Raw genomic sequence first — 20,000 nt, 5'->3', positions numbered from 1 at the left:
GCACCTTCGCCGGGGTGGGCACCTCGGCTGGGTTGCGCGCCCTGGTGCGCACCAAGGAGCGCTCCGAAGTGTGCTCCAAGGTGCGGCGTGCACGAAGTCGGAGCCCGGTTTGCCCCGGGTGCGCACCTCGCGTGCACCTTCGCCGCGGTGGGCACCTTGGCTGGGTTGGGCACCATTGAGCGCTCCGAAGTGTGCTCCAAGGTGCGCACCATGGCCCTCCAAGGTGCGCAGCATGGCGTGCACGAAGTCGGAGCCCGGTTTGCCCCGGGTGCGCACCTCGCGTGCACCTTCGCCAGGGTGGGCACCTCGGTGCGCACACCTTCTCAATGTTTTCTTGCCTTTTCTGGAAATTGGTGAAGGCAGCGCATCAAAGGTGCGCACCTCGGTGTGCTCCGAGGTGCGAACCCGAGAGCGCTCCGAGGTGCCCACGAAGTCGAAAGTCGGGTTAATTGCATTGTTTTCCCCGGGTGCGCTCCGAGGTGCGCAACATCGGTGCGCACCAAGGAGGGCTCCGAAGTGTGCTCCAAGGTGCGCACGATTCGGAGCTCGGTTTGCCCGGGGTGCGCACACCTTGGCTGGGTTGCGCACCCTTTGTGCGCTCCAAGGTGCGCACGAAGTCGGAGCTCGGTTTGCCCCGGGTGCGCACCTTCGCCAGGGTGCGCACCTTGATGCGCACGCCTTGGCTGGGCTGCGCACCTTGGTGGGCGCCATGGTGCGCACCTTTCGTGCGCTCCAAGGTGCGCACGAAGTCGGAGCTCGGTTTGCCCCGGGTGCGCACCTTGGTGGGCGCCATGGTGCACTCCGAGGTGCCCAAGATTGGTGCGCACCAAGGAGCGCTCCGAAGTGCGCTCCAAGGTGCGCAGGTGCGCGCGAAGTCGAAAGTTGGGTTAATTGTCCGGTTTGCCTCGGGTGCGCACCTTGCGTGCACCTTCGCCAGGGTGGGCGCCTTGGTGCGCACACCTTGGCTGGGCTGCGCACCCGGGCGCGCACACCTTGGCACCCGCGTTTCCTTCATTTTAAATTTTTTTTTTTTACAATCTCTCAAGTGGGAAATTCTATAATCTCAACTTTTTTTGCCTTTTCAGGAAACTTTTGAATGGAGCGCATCATTGGTGCGCTCCGAAGTGTGCTCCAAGGTGCGCACCTCTGGTGTGCTCCAAAGCTCTCTCTAGCTGCGTGCACCTGCCCCGGCCGCGCACCCGGCCCCGCCCAGCTTCGCTCACCTGTCCCGGGCGTCTGGTGCGGAACCTTAGAGTAAGAAACATCACCGTGCACCTTGGCCAACGTGCGCGACTCGACCGAGCGCGCACTGGCCGAGGTGCACACCGATTTCACCTGGGTGCGCGCGCAGCACCTCGGGCGCACCGGGGTGCGCGCACAACGCCCGGGTTGCACCGTGGCCTGTGTGCTCGGGGCGCCTCGGGTGCGCGCTCGGTGTCGCCCCCGCGCGCGCGGTAGTGCGGGCAGCGCACCCCGGCCCGGCCCGGCCCCGACGAGAACGCAAACGGGCAAAAGGTTTATTCAAATAGCATTGCGACGCCCGGCGAAAAACTAAAAAAGGGTGCAACACCGGGACTTCCCGGGAGGTCACCCATCCCAGTACTACTCCGGCCCAAGCGCGCTTAACTGCGGAGTTCTGATGGGATCCGGTGCACTAACGCTGGTATGATCGCACCCGTTATGAGCTTGTCGCAGTGTGTACTTAGCAAACCGCGACCCACGTGCGAATCCACCCCGGCCACCCACCCCCGTCGAGGTGCACACCCTCCCTCGCGAAGTGCGCCCCGTTCGCCAAGTGTGAGCCCTGCCCGGGTGCGCGCACCTTGCTAGGGCGTCGGGTGTGCACCCGGCCCGGCCTACGTGCGTGCACCTGGACGGGGCGTCGTGTGCGTGCAGTGTCCCGTCTGCAACGCGGTGCCCACACACCACCTCGGGCGCAACGACCTGCGCTCACATGTGGGCCGAGTGCACCTTGGTGCATGTTCGGGGCGCCTCGGGTGCACGCTCGATCTTGCCCCGGTGCACCAAGGCGCTCGGTTTGCCCCGGGTGCGCACTTGGTGCAAGGTGGGCACCCAAAATAGGGATCAAGCACCAAAACACAAGTTTCGGGATGCAAAATGGGACCCAAGGACCACAAATGCGTTCCAAGACCCATGATGGGTCCACGAGAACAAAAATGTGTTCCGAGACTTAATAAACAAATATTGGGTTTTAGGAGAAGAAACATGCTCTGATGCCCAAAACGAGAATCGACCCCGAAAAGGCCACAGGCCAAAAGTGGGATGCGAGACAAAAAAAAATGGGACCCGAGGACCAAAATTGGGTTCCCAGGTCGAAGACAGGGCAACCGGACAAGAAACGACCTCTAAGGCTCGAAATGAGTCCCGACGACTAAAACTTGACAAGAAGCACCCATCAGGCACCCAACTCGACACCCATGGGATGCCGACCCACCCGGGCTTCCACCTAGCACACCTTGGCACCCACCCACCCTCGCACCCAACCTCGCACCCAACTTAGCACCTTTGAACCCACATTGGCACTCACCCTGACCCTGGCACCTTGGAACCCACATTGGCACTCACCTTGACCCTGGCACCCACCTTTGCACTCACCTTGGGACCCACCCTGGCTCCCACCTCGGCACCCACCCAGACACCCACCTTGGTTCCTTGGCACCCACCTTGGATCCTTGGCACCCACCCCGACACCCACCTTGGCACGCAACTTGGCTACTTGCCACCCACCTTGGCTCCTTGACGCCCACCCCGACAACCACCCCGTGACCTACCCTGGCTAGGGTTGGTGCACACCCACCCTGGTGCCCACCTTGGCACCCACCCCATGACCCACCTTGGCACGCACCTTAGTACCCACCCCGTTACCCACCCTAGGACCCACCCCGTGACCCACCTTGGCCAGGGTGGGTGCCTTGGTGCGCACAACTTGCCTGGGCTGCACACCAGGGCGGGCTCAAGATGGCACCCGCGTTCCGTTTTTTTCACTATCTTTCAAAACGGAAATTTTAAAATCTCGTTTTTTTTTTTTTTTTGCCTTTTCTGGAAATTAGTGAAGGCAGCGCATCAAAGGTGCGCAATGCTGGTGCGAACCCGGGAGCGCTCCGATGTGTGCTCCAAGGTGCGGCGTGCACGAAGTCCGAGCCCGGCTTGCCCCGGGTGCGCACCTCGCGTGCACCTTCGCCGGGGTGAGCACCTTGGCTGGGTTGCGCGCCCTGGTGCGCACCAAGGAGCGCTCTGAAGTGTGCTCCAAGGTGCGGCGTGCACGAAGTCGGAGCTCGGTTTGCCCCGGGTGTGCACCTCGGGTGCGCACCTCGCGTGCACCTTCGCTGCGGTGGGCACCTTGGCTGGGTTGCGCGCCTTGGTGGGCACCATGCAGTGCACGAAGTCGGAGCCCGGTTTGCCCCGGGCGCGCACCTCCGCCAGGGTGGGCACCTTGGTGCGCACAACTTGCCTGGGCTGCGCACCAGGAAGGGCTCAAGATGGCACCCGCGTTCCGTTTTTTTCACTATCTTTCAGAACGGAAATTTTAAAATATCGTTTTTTTTTGCCTTTTCTGGAAATTAGTGAAGGCAGCGCATCAAAGGTGCGCAACGCTGGTGCGAACCTGGGAGCGCTCCGATGTGTGCTCCAAGGTGCGGCGTGCACGAAGTCGGAGCCCGGTTTGCCCCGGGTGCGCCCTGGTGGGCACCATGGTGCGCACCAAGGAGCGCTCCGAAGTGTGCTCCAAGGTGCGGCCTGCACGAAGTCGGAGCCCGGTTTGCCCCGGGCGTGCACCGCGGGTGGGCACCTTGGTGCGCATGCCTTGCCTGGGCTGCGCACCAGGGCGGGCTCAAGATGGCACCCGCGTTCCGTTTTTTTCACTATCTTTCAAAACGGAAATTTTAAAATCTCATTTTTTTTTGCCTTTTCTGGAAATTAGTGAAGGCAGCGCATCAAAGGTGCGCACCTCGCTGCCCACCACGGTGCGCAACGCCGGTGGGCACCCGGGAGTGCTTCGAAGTGTGCTCCAAGGTGCTGCGTGCACGTTGTCGGAGCCCGGTTTGCCCCGGGTGCGCACCTCGCGTGCACCTTCGTCGGGGTGGGCACCTTGGCTGGGTTTGCCCCGGCTGCGCTCCGAAGCGGGGTTATTGGAGCGCCGCCTCTTTTTTTGTCGGAGCGTTTGGTGGGGTTTCTCGCATTGGCTCTTCCCAGGCCCGGTTGCCACCCTGGCGCGCACGAAGTCGGAAGTAGGGTTAATTGCCCGGGTGCGCACCTTTGCCAGGGTGGGCACCTTACCTGGGCTGTGCACCCGGGCGGGCTCAAGATGGCACCCGCGTTCCGTTTTTTTCACTATCTTTCAAAACGGAAATTTTAAAATCTCCTCTTTTTTTTGCCTTTTCTGGAAATTAGTGAAGGCAGCGCATCAAAGGTGCGCACCTCGCTGCCCACCTTGGTGTGCTCTGAGGTGCGCACCCGGGAGCGCTACGAAGTGTGCTCCAAGGTGCGGCGTGCACGTTGTCGGAGTCCGGTTTGCCCCGGGTGCGCACCTCGCCTGCACCTTGGCCGGGGTGGGCACCCTGGCTGGGTTTGCCCAGGGTGCGCTCCGAAGCGGGGTTACTGGAGCGCCCCCTCTTTTTTTCTCAGAGCGTTTGGTGGGGTTTCTCGCATTGGCTCTTCCCAGGCCCGGTTGTTGGGTGCGCTCCCACCCTGGCGCGCGCGAAGTTGGAAGTTGGGTTAATTGCCCGGGCGCGCACCTTCGCCAGGGTGGGCACCTTGGTGCGCACACCTTGGCTGGGCTGCGCACCAGGGCGGGCTCAAGATGGCACCAGCATTCCCTTTTTCTCACTATCTTTCAAAACGGAAATTTTAAAATCTCGTTTTCTTTTGCCTTTTATGGAAATTAGTGAAGGCATCGCATCAAAGGTGCGCACCTCGCTGCCCACCTTGGTGTGCTCCGAGGTGCCCACCACGGTGCGCTCCGAGGTGCCCACCACGGTGCGCAACGCCGGTGCGAACCCGGGAGCGCCCCGATGTGTGCTCCAAGGTGCGGCGTGCACGAAGCCGGACCCCGGTTTGCCCCGGGTGCGCACCTCGCGTGCACCTTGGTGCGCACACCTTGGCTGGGTTGCGCGGCCTGGTGGGCACCATGGTGCGCACCAAGGAGCGCTCCGAAGTGTGCTCCAAGGTGCGGCGTGCACGAAGTCCTAGCCCGGTTTGCCCCGGGTGCGCACCTTCGCCGCGGTGGGCACCATGGCGTGCACGAAGTCGGAGCCCGGTTTGCCCCGGGTGCGCACCTCGCGTGCACCTTCGCCGGGGTGGGCACCTCGGCTGGGTTGCGCGCCCTGGTGCGCACCAAGGAGCGCTCCGAAGTGTGCTCCAAGGTGCGGCGTGCACGAAGTCGGAGCCCGGTTTGCCCCGGGTGCGCACCTTCGCCGCGGTGGGCACCCTGGTGCGCACCATGGCGTGCACGAAGTCGGAGCCCGGTTTGCCCCGGGTGCGCACCTCGCGTGCACCTTCGGCGGGGTTGCGCGCCCTGGTGCGCACCAAGGAGCGCTCCGAAGTGTGCTCCAAGGTGCGGCGTGCACGAAGTCGGAGCCCGGTTTGCCCCGGGTGCGCACCTCGCGTGCACCTTCGGCGGGGTTGCGCGCCCTGGTGGGCACCATGGTGCGCACCAAGGAGCGCTCCGAAGTGTGCTCCAAGGTGCGGCGTGCACGAAGTCGGAGCCCGGTTTGCCCCGGGTGCGCACCTCGCGTGCACCTTCGCCGCGGTGGGCACCATGGCGTGCACGAAGTCGGAGCCCGGTTTGCCCCGGGTGCGCACCTCGCGTGCACCTTCGCCGGGGTGGGCACCTCGGCTGGGTTGCGCACCCTGGTGCGCACCAAGGAGCGCTCCGAAGTGTGCTCCAAGGTGCGGCGTGCACGAAGTCGGAGCCCGGTTTGCCCCGGGTGCGCACCTCGCGTGCACCTTCGCCGCGGTGGGCACCATGGCGTGCACGAAGTCGGAGCCCGGTTTGCCTCGGGTGCGCACCCCGCGTGCACCTTCGCCGGGGTGGGCACCTCGGCTGGGTTGCGCGCCCTGGTGCGCACCAAGGAGCGCTCCGAAGTGTGCTCCAAGGTGCGGCGTGCACGAAGTCGGAGCCCGGTTTGCCCCGGGTGCGCACCTCGCGTGCACCTTCGCCGCGGTGGGCACCTTGGCTGGGTTGGGCACCATTGAGCGCTCCGAAGTGTGCTCCAAGGTGCGCACCATGGCCCTCCAAGGTGCGCAGCATGGCGTGCACGAAGTCGGAGCCCGGTTTGCCCCGGGTGCGCACCTCGCGTGCACCTTCGCCAGGGTGGGCACCTCGGTGCGCACACCTTCTCAATGTTTTCTTGCCTTTTCTGGAAATTGGTGAAGGCAGCGCATCAAAGGTGCGCACCTCGGTGTGCTCCGAGGTGCGAACCCGAGAGCGCTCCGAGGTGCCCACGAAGTCGAAAGTCGGGTTAATTGCATTGTTTTCCCCGGGTGCGCTCCGAGGTGCGCAACATCGGTGCGCACCAAGGAGGGCTCCGAAGTGTGCTCCAAGGTGCGCACGATTCGGAGCTCGGTTTGCCCGGGGTGCGCACACCTTGGCTGGGTTGCGCACCCTTTGTGCGCTCCAAGGTGCGCACGAAGTCGGAGCTCGGTTTGCCCCGGGTGCGCACCTTCGCCAGGGTGCGCACCTTGATGCGCACGCCTTGGCTGGGCTGCGCACCTTGGTGGGCGCCATGGTGCGCACCTTTCGTGCGCTCCAAGGTGCGCACGAAGTCGGAGCTCGGTTTGCCCCGGGTGCGCACCTTGGTGGGCGCCATGGTGCACTCCGAGGTGCCCAAGATTGGTGCGCAACAAGGAGCGCTCCGAAGTGCGCTCCAAGGTGCGCAGGTGCGCGCGAAGTCGAAAGTTGGGTTAATTGTCCGGTTTGCCTCGGGTGCGCACCTTGCGTGCACCTTCGCCAGGGTGGGCGCCTTGGTGCGCACACCTTGGCTGGGCTGCGCACCCGGGCGCGCACACCTTGGCACCCGCGTTTCCTTCATTTTAAATTTTTTTTTTTTACAATCTCTCAAGTGGGAAATTCTATAATCTCAACTTTTTTTGCCTTTTCAGGAAACTTTTGAATGGAGCGCATCATTGGTGCGCTCCGAAGTGTGCTCCAAGGTGCGCACCTCTGGTGTGCTCCAAAGCTCTCTCCAGCTGCGTGCACCTGCCCCGGCCGCGCACCCGGCCCCGCCCAGCTTCGCTCACCTGTCCCGGGCGTCTGGTGCGGAACCTTAGAGTAAGAAACATCACCGTGCACCTTGGCCAACGTGCGCGACTCGACCGAGCGCGCACTGGCCGAGGTGCACACCGATTTCACCTGGGTGCGCGCGCAGCACCTCGGGCGCACCGGGGTGCGCGCACAACGCCCGGGTTGCACCGTGGCCTGTGTGCTCGGGGCGCCTCGGGTGCGCGCTCGGTGTCGCCCCCGCGCGCGCGGTAGTGCGGGCAGCGCACCCCGGCCCGGCCCGGCCCCGACGAGAACGCAAACGGGCAAAAGGTTTATTCAAATAGCATTGCGACGCCCGGCGAAAAACTAAAAAAGGGTGCAACACCGGGACTTCCCGGGAGGTCACCCATCCCAGTACTACTCCGGCCCAAGCGCGCTTAACTGCGGAGTTCTGATGGGATCCGGTGCACTAACGCTGGTATGATCGCACCCGTTATGAGCTTGTCGCAGTGTGTACTTAGCAAACCGCGACCCACGTGCGAATCCACCCCGGCCACCCACCCCCGTCGAGGTGCACACCCTCCCTCGCGAAGTGCGCCCCGTTCGCCAAGTGTGAGCCCTGCCCGGGTGCGCGCACCTTGCTAGGGCGTCGGGTGTGCACCCGGCCCGGCCTACGTGCGTGCACCTGGACGGGGCGTCGTGTGCGTGCAGTGTCCCGTCTGCAACGCGGTGCCCACACACCACCTCGGGCGCAACGACCTGCGCTCACATGTGGGCCGAGTGCACCTTGGTGCATGTTCGGGGCGCCTCGGGTGCACGCTCGATCTTGCCCCGGTGCACCAAGGCGCTCGGTTTGCCCCGGGTGCGCACTTGGTGCAAGGTGGGCACCCAAAATAGGGATCAAGCACCAAAACACAAGTTTCGGGATGCAAAATGGGACCCAAGGACCACAAATGCGTTCCAAGACCCATGATGGGTCCACGAGAACAAAAATGTGTTCCGAGACTTAATAAACAAATATTGGGTTTTAGGAGAAGAAACATGCTCTGATGCCCAAAACGAGAATCGACCCCGAAAAGGCCACAGGCCAAAAGTGGGATGCGAGACAAAAAAAAATGGGACCCGAGGACCAAAATTGGGTTCCCAGGTCGAAGACAGGGCAACCGGACAAGAAACGACCTCTAAGGCTCGAAATGAGTCCCGACGACTAAAACTTGACAAGAAGCACCCATCAGGCACCCAACTCGACACCCATGGGATGCCGACCCACCCGGGCTTCCACCTAGCACACCTTGGCACCCACCCACCCTCGCACCCAACCTCGCACCCAACTTAGCACCTTTGAACCCACATTGGCACTCACCCTGACCCTGGCACCTTGGAACCCACATTGGCACTCACCTTGACCCTGGCACCCACCTTTGCACTCACCTTGGGACCCACCCTGGCTCCCACCTCGGCACCCACCCAGACACCCACCTTGGTTCCTTGGCACCCACCTTGGATCCTTGGCACCCACCCCGACACCCACCTTGGCACGCAACTTGGCTACTTGCCACCCACCTTGGCTCCTTGACGCCCACCCCGACAACCACCCCGTGACCTACCCTGGCTAGGGTTGGTGCACACCCACCCTGGTGCCCACCTTGGCACCCACCCCATGACCCACCTTGGCACGCACCTTAGTACCCACCCCGTTACCCACCCTAGGACCCACCCCGTGACCCACCTTGGCCAGGGTGGGTGCACCCACCCTGGTGCCCACCTTGGCACCCACCCATCCTAGCACCCAGCCTGTGACCGGGCTTGGAACCCAACCTTGCACCCGTCTTGGCCAGTGTGGGTGCGCACCCATCCTGGCACCCACGTTGTGACACACCCTTTAACCCACGCACCCTAGCAGCCACGTTGGCACCCACCTTGGAACACAACCTAGCAACTTGGCACCCACCCCGTGACCCACCTTGGCATCCACCATAGCAGTCGCCCACTTGGCACCCACCTTGGAACCCAAGTTGGCACCCACCTCGGCACCCACCTTGACACTTGTGGACCCACCTTGCCACTCACCCTAGCATCGACCCATCCTAGCACCCACCCTGGCACCTTTGCACCCTAGCACTCACCCATCCTAGCACCTAACCTGTGACCCACCTTGACACTCACCCTCGCACCCACCTTGGAACCCAACCTAGCACCCACCCACCCTGACACCAACCCTAGCACCTACCCACCCTTGCACCCACCCTGTGACCCATCTTGGCACCCACCCATCCTACCACTCAACCTATCACCCACCTTCTCACCCACCTTGGCATCCACCTTAGCACCCACCCACACTGGCACCTTGGCACCCACCTCGGGCAAGGTGGGTGCACACCCACCCTGACACCCAATTTAGAACCAACCGAGCATGTTACCCACCTTGGCACCCACATTGCAGCCCACCCTAGTACCCACCCTATGACCCACATTGGCATCCACACCCTAGCACCCAGGCACCTCGACACCCGCCTTGACACGCACCCTAGCACTAAACCTGTGACCCACCTTGGAACTCACCCTAGAACCCACCCACCCTGTGAACCACCTTGGCATCCACCTTAGCACCCACCCACCTTGGCACCCACTCTAGCACTCACCCATCCTAACACCCAACTTGTTACCCACCTTGGCACCCGCCCTCGCGTCCACCTTGAAACCCACCCTAGCACCCACCCACGCAGGAGCCCACCTTGGCACCCAACCTAACACCCACGCATCCTGGCACCCAACTTGTGACCCACCTTGGAACCCACCCTAGTACCCACCTTTGAACCCACTATATCACCAACCCACCTTGGCACCCACCCTATGACCCTCTTTGGAATCCACCCTAGCACGCACCCACCCTGGCACCCACCATGGAGCGCACCCTAGCACCCACCCACCTCGGCACGCACCTCAACACCCACCTTGGTGTGCGCACTGCGCCAACCTCTCAAAGACCCTATGTGGTGCGCTCCAAAGTGTACACCTTTGGTGCGCTCCAAGGTGCGCACCTTTGGTGCACACCGAGGTGCACACCAAAGTGTGCACCGAGGTGAGCACCAAAGTGCACTCCAAGGTGCACACCAAGGCGTGCACCTTTGGTGCGGTCAATGCAAACGAATTCGGAAGTTGGGGTCGATGTCCTAATCGCTGCTGCAGACTACACGTATGAGAATCGGACAAATAGCTTTATATAGGGGAGGTGTTGCGTTTGATGGGTCGACTCCCCTGGTTGTGTGCACTGCACCAACTTCAAAGACCCTGTCTTGTTTAAGAAGTCAAAAGTTGGGGTGGATGTCCTAATCATTGCTGCAGTCTACGCATGTATGAGAATCAGACAAATAGCTTATATAGGGGAGGTGTTGCATTCGGTGGGTTGACTCCCCTGGTTGTGCGCACTGCGCCAACCTCAAAGACCCCGCATAGCAGAAGAAGTCGGAAGTCGGATTTTGGTGAGCACCAAGGCGTGCACCTTTGGTGCGGTCAACGCAGACGAATTCAGAAGTTGGGGTGGATGTCCTAATCGTTGTTGCAGGCTACACATGTATGAGAATCAGACAAATAGCTTATATAGGGGAGGTGTTGGGTTTGATGGGTCAACTCCCTTGGTTGTGCGCATTACGCCAACCTCAAAGACCTTGTTTTCGTTAAGAAGTCAAAAGTTGGGGTCAATGTCCTAATGGCTCCTGTAGGCTACACATGTATGAGAATCGGACAAATAGCTTATATAGGGGAGGTGTTGGGTTTGATGGGTCGACTCCCCTGGTTGTGCGCATTACGTCAACCTCAAAGACCTTGTTTTCGTTAAGAAGTCAAAAGTTGGGGTCGATGTCCTAATTGCTCCTGTAGACTACACATGTATGAGAATCAGACAAATAGCTTATATAGGGGAGGTGTTGGGTTTGATGGGTTGACTCCCCTAGTTGTTCGCATTACACCAACCTCAAAGACCTTGTTTTCGTTTAGAAGCCGAAAGTTGGGGTCGATGTCCTAATTGCTCCTGCAGGCTACGCATGTATGAGAATCAGACAAATAGCTTATATAGGGGAGGTGTTGGGTTTGATGGGTCGACTCCCCTGGTTGTGCGCATTGCGCCAACCTCAAAGACCCTGCATTGCGGATGAAGTCGAAAGTCAGAGTTTGGTGTGCTACAAGGTGTGGTCGAAGGTGCTCACCTAGGTGTGCACCTTTGGAGCGCAGGAAAAGTGCCCTCCAAAAGTGCGCACCTTTGGAGTGCACAAAAGTGCCCTCCAAAAGTGCGCACCTTTGGAGCGCACAAAAGTGCCCTCCAAAAAGTGCCCTCCAAAAGTGCGCACCTTTGGAGCGCACAAAAGTGCCCTCCAAAAAGTGCCCTCCAAAAGTGCGCACCTTTGGAGTGCAGAAAAGTGCCCTCCAAAAAGTGCCCTCCAAAAGTGTGCACCTTTGGAGTGCACAAAAGTGCCCTCCAAAAGTGCGCACCTTTGGAGCGCAGAAAAGTGCCCTCCAAAAAGTGCCCTCCAAAAGTGCGCACCTTTGGAGCGCAGAAAAGTGCCCTCCAAAAAGTGCCCTCCAAAAGTGCGCACCTTTGGAGCGCAGAAAAGTGCCCTCCAAAAAGTGCCCTCCAAAAGTGCGCACCTTTGGAGCGCAGAAAAGTGCCCTCCAAAAAGTGCCCTCCAAAAGTGCGCACCTTTGGAGCGCACAAAAGTGCCCTCCAAAAAGTGCCCTCCAAAAGTGCGCACCTTTGGAGCGCACAAAAGTGCCCTCCAAAAGTGCGCACCTTTGGAGCGCACAAAAGTGCCCTCCAAAAGTGCGCACTTTTGGTGCGCACCAAGGCGCTGGTTCGGTCGTTGCAGGCGAGTTCGGAAGTTGGGGTCGATGTCCTGAGCGGAGGTGCAAACTACACAGGTGTCGGAATCGGACAAATAGCTTATATAGGGGAGGTGTATGCTTCGATGGGTCGACTCCCCAGGTTGAGCGCACCGCGCCAACCTCAAAGACCCTACGGTATGGATGAAGTCGGAAGTTGGGTCCGATGACCGATTCGATTAGTAGGTATGCTCATGAGGTCGGAATTTGGGTCCGATGACCTGCCATGTGCAGGAAGGCGAATGTTGGCACTGTGCGTTGCAAGGTGCACACCAAGGTGCTGGTGCGGTCTTTTTAGTCGAGTTCGGAAGTTGGGGTCGATGTCCTGATCGGAGGTGCAAGCTACACAGGTGTGGGAATCGGACAAATAGCTTATATAGGGGAGGTGTATGCTTCGTTGGGTCGACTCCCCGGGTTGAGCGCACCGCGCCAACCTCAAAGACCCTACGGTATGGATGAAGTCGGAAGTTGGGTCCGATGACCGATTCGATATGTAGGCATACTCGCGAGGTCGGAATTTGGGTCCGATGACCTGCCATGTGCAGGAAGGCGAATGTTGGCACTGTGCGTTGCAAGGTGCGCACCAAGGCGCTGGTTCGGTCGTTGCAGGCGAGTTCGGAAGTTGGGGTCGATGTCCTGATCGGAGGTGCAAACTACACAGGTGTGGGAATCGGACAAATAGCTTATATAGGGGAGGTGTATGCTTCGTTGGGTCGACTCCCCGGGTTGAGCGCACCGCGCCAACCTCAAAGACCCTACGGTATGGATGAAGTCGGAAGTTGTGTCCGATGACCGATTCGATATGTAGGCATACTCGCGAGGTCGGAATTTGGGTCCGATGACCTGCCATGTGCAGGAAGGCGAATGTTGGGACTGTGCGTCGCAAGGTGCGCACCAAGGCGCTGGTGCCGTCGTTGCAGTCGAGTTCGGAAGTTGGGGTCGATGTCCTGGTCAGAGGTGCAAACTACACAGGTGTGGGAATCGGACAAATAGCTTATATAGGGGAGGTGTATGCTTCGATGGGTCGACTCCCCGGGTTGAGCGCACCGCGCCAACCTCAAAGACCCTACAGTATGGATGAAGTCGGAAGTTGGGTCCGATGACCGATTCGATACGTAGGCATATTGGCGAGGTCTGAATTTGTGTCCGATGACCTGCCATGCGCAGGAAGGCGGAATTTGGGTCCGATGACCGAGTTGATGGCGTGCCATGCGCAGAAAGGCGGAATTTGGGTCCGATGACCGAGTTGATGTTGATGGCCCGCCATGCACAGGAAGGCGGAATTTGGGTCCGATGACCGATTTGAAGGCGTGCCATGCGCAGAAAGGCGGAGTTTGGGTCCGATGACCGAGTTGATATTGATGGCCCGCCATGCGCAGGAAGGCGGAATTTGGGTCCGATGACCTGACATACGCATGGAGTCCGACTCGGGGGCCGATGTTCGATTCGATGACTTGCATTGTGGGTAAAGTCGGAAGTTGTGGTCTTTGACCCGATTCGATGACCAGACTTCGGCTGCTTGAGAATCGGACAAATAACTTATATAGGGGAGGTAGTGTTCTCGAGCATCCTCCCCCCGTGCCCGTTTATGTCGATTGATGCTGGTGCTCGACTGGTTGGAGCGCTCGGATGCAAAAATCTTGCACCAGGATTTATCGATTGTGATGGACACGGCAAGTCTCCTGATTGCTATGCAGGAGCTCATCGTGAATCTCTATGCGGCCTTGGTATGGACTCGACCTGCGGAATGGTTCGGCAATGGTAGTCGCTCCAACACGTCCTTGCAATGGCCACAGAGGTGATTCGACTAGAGCTCCAGTCTAGCTTTTGGGTTGCTTGGCGGACTGGTATAGCCGCGATCGAGTTCCGGCCATGAACGTTTTAGATAGCTCTTGGGCTTTCTGGGACGGAAGTCGGAAGTTTGGGCTGTTGTCCGATTTGATGACCATTCTTCGGATGTGTGAGAATCGGACAAATAACTTATATAGGGGACTGTGTTGTCTCACGCAGCCCCCTCCGTGCCCCTCTATCTCGACCGATGTTGGTGCTTGAAAGGGTTGGGATCGCTCGGATTTATAAACGTGCACCACCATTTGTCGAGTGTGAGGGACGCGGCAGGTCTCCTAAATGCTATACGGGCGCTCTCTGAGAATCTCTATCCGGCCTCGACACAGACTAGTCTTGCTGAATGGTTTGGCACTGGTAGTCGATCCAACACGTCGTTGTTGTGGCCGCCTAGGCGATTCGATTCGAGCCCCCGTCTAGCTTTTGGGTTGCTTGGCGGATTTTGCCCTATCCGCAAGTGAGCTCGGTCCCTAAACGTTCGAGAAACCCGATTGCTATGCGCCGACTCTCTTTCTTGCGAGCCTCCATCTAGCTTTTGGGTCTCTACGGAACGGAAGTCGGAATCTGGGACCGTTGTTTGATTCGACGAGGCAGACTACGGTTGTGCGAGAATCGGACAAATAACTTATATAGGGGAGGTGTTGACTGGAGCATTCTCCCCCGTGCCCCTCTAACTCGACCAATGCTGGCGCTCGAACGGTGGTAGCGCTCGGATTTTCGTTGAGCGCCAGCATTGGTCGATTTAGAGGGGCATGCGAGATTCCCGAATGCTATGCGAGGGCTCTAACGGAAATGTCTATTGGTTTCGGTATGGATGCAATTGCGAGTGGTTCGGCAAAGGTAGTCGTTCCGATGCGTCCATGTCGTGGCCAAATCGATAATTCGATTTGAGCCCTCGTATAGCATTTGGGTCTCTCGATGTGATTCCGCATTCCAGTCCCTTTGGGCACTGCTTGAGCCGCATCCCAGGGGGTTCCCTTCCCAATAATCTGCCTCGCAACCCGATTGCTATGCGGTGAGGCTCCTCGGCCGCCTCGGAACTATCTGTGTATCAGACGCATCGCGGGATAAGGGGTTGGCAACGGTAGTCGCCCCAAGCGCGTCCGATGCTTGGACCATTCCGAGGCGGCCCTGAAGCCTCTTCCGTCTAGCCGTTGGGTCCTTCTCGCCGCATCCCTTGCCTCGCACCCCGATTGCTATGCGGTGAGGCTCCTCGGCCGCCTTGGAACTATCTGTGTATCAGACGCATCGCGGGATAAGGGGTTGTCACTGGTAGTCGCCCCAAGCGCGTCCGATGCTTGGACCATTCCGAGGCGGCCCTGAAGCCTCTTCCGTCTAGCCGTTGGGTCCTTCTCGCCGCATCCCTCGACTCGCACCCCGATTGCTATGCGGTGAGGCTCCTCGGCCGCCTTGGAACTATCTGTGTATCGGACGCGTCGCGGGATAAGGGGTTGTCACTGGTAGTCGCCCCAAGCGCGTCCGATGCTTGGACCATTCCGAGGCGGCCCTGAAGCCTCTTCCGTCTAGCCGTTGGGTCCTTCTCGCCGCATCCCTCGCCTCGCACCCCGATTGCTATGCGGTGAGGCTCCTCGGCCGCCTTGGAACTATCTGTGTATCGGACGCGTCGCGGGATAAGGGGTTGTCACTGGTAGTCGCCCCAAGCGCGTGCGATGCATGGACCATTCCCAGGCGGCCCTGAAGCCTCTTCCGTCTAGCCGTTGGGTCCTTCTCGCCGCATCCCTCGCCTCGCACCCCGATTGCTATGCGGTGAGGCTCCTCGGCCGCCTTGGAACTATCTGTGTATCGGACGCGTCGCGGGATAAGGGGTTGTCACTGGTAGTCGCCCCAAGCGCGTCCGATGCTTGGACCATTCCGAGGCGGCCCTGAAGCCTCTTCCGTCTAGCCGTTGGGTCCTTCTCGCCGCATCCCTCGCCTCGCACCCCGATTGCTATGCGGTGAGGCTCCTCGGCCGCCTTGGAACTATCTGTGTATCGGACGCGTCGCGGGATAAGGGGTTGTCACTGGTAGTCGCCCCAAGCGCGTCCGATGCTTGGACCATTCCGAGGCGGCCCTGAAGCCTCTTCCGTCTAGCCGTTGGGTCCTTCTCGCCGCATCCCTCGCCTCGCACCCCGATTGCTATGCGGTGAGGCTCCTCGGCCGCCTTGGAACTATCTGTGTATCGGACGCGTCGCGGGATAAGGGGTTGTCACTGGTAGTCGCCCCAAGCGCGTCCGATGCTTGGACCATTCCGAGGCGGCCCTGAAGCCTCTTCCGTCTAGCCGTTGGGTCCTTCTCGCCGCATCCCTCGCCTCGCACCCCGATTGCTATGCGGTGAGGCTCCTCGGCCGCCTTGGAACTATCTGTGTATCGGACGCATCGCGGGATAAGGGGTTGTCACTGGTAGTCGCCCCAAGCGCGTCCGATGCTTGGACCATTCCGAGGCGGCCCTGAAGCCTCTTCCGTCTAGCCGTTGGGTCCTTCTCGCCGCATCCCTCGCCTCGCACCCCGATTGCTATGCGGTGAGGCTCCTCGGCCGCCTTGGAACTATCTGTGTATCGGACGCGTCGCGGGATAAGGGGTTGTCACTGGTAGTCGCCCCAAGCGCGTCCGATGCTTGGACCATTCCGAGGCGGCCCTGAAGCCTCTTCCGTCTAGCCGTTGGGTCCTTCTCGCCGCATCCCTCGCCTCGCACCCCGATTGCTATGCGGTGAGGCTCCTCGGCCGCCTTGGAACTATCTGTGTATCGGACGCGTCGCGGGATAAGGGGTTGTCACTGGTAGTCGCCCCAAGCGCGTCCGATGCTTGGACCATTCCGAGGCGGACCTGAAGCCTCTTCCGTCTAGCCGTTGGGTCCTTCTCGCCGCATCCCTCGCCTCGCACCCCGATTGCTATGCGGTGAGGCTCCTCGGCCGCCTTGGAACTATCTGTGTATCGGACGCGTCGCGGGATAAGGGGTTGTCACTGGTAGTCGCCCCAAGCGCGTCCGATGCTTGGACCATTCCGAGGCGGCCCTGAAGCCTCTTCCGTCTAGCCGTTGGGTCCTTCTTGCCGCATCCCTCGCCTCGCACCCCGATTGCTATGCGGTGAGGCTCCTCGGCCGCCTTGGAACTATCTGTGTATCGGACGCGTCGCGGGATAAGGGGTTGTCACTGGTAGTCGCCCCAAGCGCGTCCGATGCTTGGACCATTCCGAGGCGGCCCTGAAGCCTCTTCCGTCTAGCCGTTGGGTCCTTCTCGCCGCATCCCTCGCCTCGCACCCCGATTGCTATGCGGTGAGGCTCCTCGGCCGCCTTGGAACTATCTGTGTATCGGACGCATCGCGGGATAAGGGGTTGTCACTGGTAGTCGCCCCAAGCGCGTCCGATGCTTGGACCATTCCGAGGCGGCCCTGAAGCCTCTTCCGTCTAGCCGTTGGGTCCTTCTCGCCGCATCCCTCGCCTCGCACCCCGATTGCTATGCGGTGAGGCTCCTCGGCCGCCTTGGAACTATCTGTGTATCGGACGCGTCGCGGGATAAGGGGTTGTCACTGGTAGTCGCCCCAAGCGCGTCCGATGCTTGGACCATTCCGAGGCGGACCTGAAGCCTCTTCCGTCTAGCCGTTGGGTCCTTCTCGCCGCATCCCTCGCCTCGCACCCCGATTGCTATGCGGTGAGGCTCCTCGGCCGCCTTGGAACTATCTGTGTATCGGACGCGTCGCGGGATAAGGGGTTGTCACTGGTAGTCGCCCCAAGCGCGTCCGATGCTTGGACCATTCCGAGGCGGCCCTGAAGCCTCTTCCGTCTAGCCGTTGGGTCCTTCTCGCCGCATCCCTCGCCTCGCACCCCGATTGCTATGCGGTGAGGCTCCTCGGCCGCCTTGGAACTATCTGTGTATCGGACGCGTCGCGGGATAAGGGGTTGTCACTGGTAGTCGCCCCAAGCGCGTCCGATGCTTGGACCATTCCGAGGCGGACCTGAAGCCTCTTCCCTCTAGCCGTTGGGGCTTTCTCGCCGCATCCCTCGCCTCGCACCCCGATTGCTATTCGGTGAGGCTCCTCGGCCGCCTTGGAACTATCTGTGTATCGGACGCATCGCGGGATAAGGGGTTGGCAGTGGTAGTCGCCCCAAGCGCGTCCGATGCTTGGACCATTCCGAGGCGGCCCTGCAGCCTCTTCCGTCTAGCCGTTGGGGCCATCTCGCTGCATCCCCCACCTCGCACCACGATTGCTATGCGGTGAGGCTCCTTGGCCGCCTCGGAACTATCTGTGTATCGGACGCATCGCGGGATAAGGGGTTGTCACTGGTAGTCGCCCCAAGCGCGTCCGATGCTTGGACTATTCCGAGGCGGCCCTGCAGCCTCTTCCGTCTAGCCGTTGGGGCCATCTCGCCGCATCCCCCAGCTCCTCGGCCGCCTCGGAACTATCTGTGTATCGGACGCATCGCGGGATAAGGGGTTGGCAGTGGTAGTCGCCCCAAGCGCGTTCGATGCTTGGACTATTCCGAGGTGGCCCCGCAGCCTCTTCCGTCTACCCTTTGGGGCCATCTCGCCGCATCCCTCGCCTCGCACCCCGATTGCTATGCGGTGAGGCTCCTCGGCCGCCTGGGAACTATCTTCGTATCGGATGCATCGCGGGATAAGGGGTTGTCACTGGTAGTCGCCCCAAGCGCGTCCGATGCTTGGACTATTCCGAGGCGGCCCTGTGGCCTCTTCCGTCTAGCCGTTGGGGCCATCTCGCCGCATCCCTCACCTCGCACCCCCATTGCTATGCGGTGAGGCTCCTCGGCCGCCTTGGAACTGTCTTCGTATCGGAAGCATCGCGGGATAAGGGGTTGTCACTGGTAGTCGCCCCAAGCGCGTCCGATGCTTGGACTATTCCGAGGCGGCCCTGCAGCCTCTTCCGTCTAGCCGTTGGGGCCATCTCGCCGCATCCCCCACCTCGCACCCGGATTGCTATGCGGTGAGGCTCCTCGGCCGCCTTGGAACTATCTTCGTATCGGACGCATCGCGGGATAAGGGGTTGTCACTGGTAGTCGCCCCAAGCGCGTCCGATGCTTGGACTATTCCGACGCGGCCCTGTGGCCTCTTCCGTCTAGCCGTTGGGGCCATCTCGCCGCATCCCCCACCTCGCACCCCGATTGCTATGCGGTGAGGCTCCTCGGCCGCCTTGGAACCATCTTCGTATCGGACGCATCGCGGGATGAGGGGTTGTCACTGGTAGTCGCCCCAAGCGCGTCCGATGCTTGGACCATTCCGAGGCGGCCCTGAAGCCTCTTCCGTCTAGCCGTTGGGGCCTTCCCGCCCCATCCCTCGCCTCGCACCCCCGATTGCTATGCGGTGAGGCTCCTCGGCCGCCTTGGAACCATCTGTGTATCGGACGCATCGCGGGATAAGGGGTTGGCACTGGTAGTCGCCCCAAGCGCGTCCGATGCTTGGAGCATTCCGAGGTGGCCCTGAAGCCTCTTCCGTCTAGCCGTTGGGGCCTTCCCGCCCCATCCCTCGCCTCGCACCCCGATTGATATGCGGTGAGGCTCCTCGGCCGCCTTGGAACTATCTGTGTATCGGACGCATCGCGGGATAAGGGGTTGGCACTGGTAGTCGTCCCAATCGCGTCCGATGCTTGGACCATTCCGAGGCGGCCCTGCAGCCTCTTCCGTTTAGCCGTCGGGGCCTTCCCGCCGCATCCCTCGCCTCGCATCCCGATTCCTATGCGGTGAGTCTTCTCGGCCGCCGCGGAACTATACCTGTTATTGCTACTGCATCCTTCGGCTGGTAACCTCCTCTGCCGCCTTGGAACGTTCTCTTTGTCGGACGCGTCGCGGGATAAGGGGTTGGCACTGGTAGTCGCCCCAAGCGCGCCCGATGCATAGACCGCTCCGAGTTGACCTTGCTTTCAGCCTCTCACATGCATAGACCTCTCTGAGTCGACCCTGCAGCCTCTCACGTTTAGCCTTTGGAATCTCGCCTCACAACATGATTGCTATCCTTGATGCATCCCTTGCCTCGAGCCCTGATTGCTTTCTTGGCTGCATCCCTCCTCTCCTCACAGCCCGGTTGTCATCACTGCTTCATCCGTCGCTTCATGC

General features: G+C 60.7%; 2 non-coding genes across 2 annotated transcripts; both read right to left on the bottom strand.

Annotated features, from left to right (window-relative positions):
* Window positions 1-1,558: 1,558 nt before the first annotated feature.
* LOC131864319 (5S ribosomal RNA) lies at window positions 1,559-1,677 on the bottom strand. Its single transcript, XR_009363151.1, has one exon. It is a non-coding gene; the product is annotated as a 5S ribosomal RNA (ribosomal RNA).
* Window positions 1,678-7,592: 5,915 nt separating this feature from the next.
* Window positions 7,593-7,711, bottom strand: LOC131864318 (5S ribosomal RNA). The gene has a single exon (XR_009363150.1). It is a non-coding gene; the product is annotated as a 5S ribosomal RNA (ribosomal RNA).
* Window positions 7,712-20,000: the final 12,289 nt, after the last annotated feature.

Source organism: Cryptomeria japonica, unplaced genomic scaffold (assembly GCF_030272615.1).
Source record: "Cryptomeria japonica unplaced genomic scaffold, Sugi_1.0 HiC_scaffold_83, whole genome shotgun sequence".
NCBI classification, from domain to species: Eukaryota; Viridiplantae; Streptophyta; class Pinopsida; order Cupressales; family Cupressaceae; genus Cryptomeria; species Cryptomeria japonica.
Note: the sequence above shows the minus strand (reverse complement) of the source record. Positions and strands in the feature narration are given on the sequence as shown.